At 50.9% G+C, this 1,545-nt stretch overlaps 1 long non-coding RNA gene across 1 annotated transcript in view; it reads left to right on the top strand.

The window, feature by feature from the left end:
• The window catches only part of LOC108446475, a 50,455-nt gene that overhangs the window by 574 nt on the left and 48,336 nt on the right, over nt 1-1,545 (top strand). The window contains exon 2 of the long non-coding RNA XR_001861653.1: nt 103-1,292. This is a non-coding gene — a long non-coding RNA (uncharacterized LOC108446475). The remainder of the gene's footprint in view (nt 1-102; nt 1,293-1,545) is intronic.

Here is a 1,545-nt window from a genome sequence, read left to right as displayed (position 1 = left end):
GAGCGCTCCCCCGAGCTGGAGGTACCCTAGAGAGGTTTGTCAGTAGGGGCCTGAGCTCGGGGTCACTCCATGAGTATTTTTTTTTTCCTTCTGTCTCTTTAGATACTATGGCCTGTAATCTAAGTGCCTCAAGACTGCTGTATGCAATCTAAACCGCCCATATATTTCTGTATATTGACGAATGGAACATGCAGCACAAAATTAATGGAGGAGGAAGGTCTTGGCCCTCACTCTGGATGGGCAGCAGCCCCCAGTGGCACTGCAAGCCGCTTCCCCTCTGCCTGTTGTGTGCGCAGTGTTTGTAAACACTCACCTCCTGACGTGTTTTCCACATGGAAACCCAGGACAAGACCTGCACGCTGACCATAGTAGAGCTTGGTGCCACTTGGGGTAAACAGGAGCAAGAAAGGGCCCATGGGGTGAAGCATGCCTTCCATCAAACCTTTGCTCCTCGGGTAAAGCAAGTGGTGCCCAGCTGGGCATTTTTCCTTCCCTGGCATGCAAACAGCTGCAGGTGAGTGCCTGCTGCAGTTTAAGAGACTGAAGGAACATTTGCCCCTCACAACCAGTACATTGAAATCCAAAACGAGATCAGGCCTACAGGCTTGGGGATTTTTTTAAGCAGAACTCACTAAAGTCAGTAAGGAGCTGTCAGTAAGGAGCTGTGTTTTAGAATCAATGGCACACGATGGCCCCCAGTGAACACTTAAAGAAGGAAAACTGCAATTCCTTTCTATTCCATGGACTAACTTCAGAAAACAAAATTTTATTTTTCAAAGAGTATTTTTTCCTTTTGACTTGCATGCTGTTTCAGCTTAAATACAGAGACAGATACAACAATGCAAGATTTGCCCTGGGTTCATGGTTTGGGGGGGAAGGACAGAGAAATACCCGAGTTTCAAATTAATACTCTGTACTGAAAGTTGCCCTCTCTGTGTGGATAGAGAGGTGGTGTGAGGATTTCAGACTATGAAATGCATAGTGTCTAATTCACTGTAGCATTAAGAGCTTTCTCCCCCCCACCCTTCCCCTAAAATTAGACCTACAGATCTTGGTCTGCAGCTCCTGTCTCTGACACTGAGCTTCTGCTATTTCAGCTACAGTATGCGTAAGACTGCCAAAGCCAGGATAATACAAATCAGAGAGGTTTAAAACAAGCGACTGGGGGGCTAAATCGCTCTTTTAGACACACAGCCAAACCTCCCTTCACGGGAGGGCGGTGGTTTTTAATCATGCCTTAGAAATTCCTTAAAAGCAGGGGGTCTCCCGTCCGCGAGGGGCGGTCGGCAGAGGTGAGTCACCGCTCGCCCGGGCGCTCTGTGAGGGGAGCGGGAGGCAGAGGGGAGGACAGGCAAGTTGCGTAGCAGGGCTAGGTGGGTTTCCATGCTATGCACAGCAATTGCGCACGGTCCCTTACGTAACTGTCAGCCGGGGATTCCCTAGACGGGGTCACTTTATTCAACCATTACACAGACCCCGGCCGCCGCTCCGGGGCGCTTGGGCTGCCGCGGCCGCCGCGGCTGAGGCTGCGGGCGGGGGCGGGGG

This window comes from Corvus brachyrhynchos, unplaced genomic scaffold (genome assembly GCF_000691975.1).
Source record: "Corvus brachyrhynchos isolate BGI_N302 unplaced genomic scaffold, ASM69197v1 scaffold32, whole genome shotgun sequence".
Taxonomy (NCBI): domain Eukaryota; kingdom Metazoa; phylum Chordata; class Aves; order Passeriformes; family Corvidae; genus Corvus; species Corvus brachyrhynchos.
This window is presented reverse-complemented; position numbering and strand designations above follow the sequence as displayed.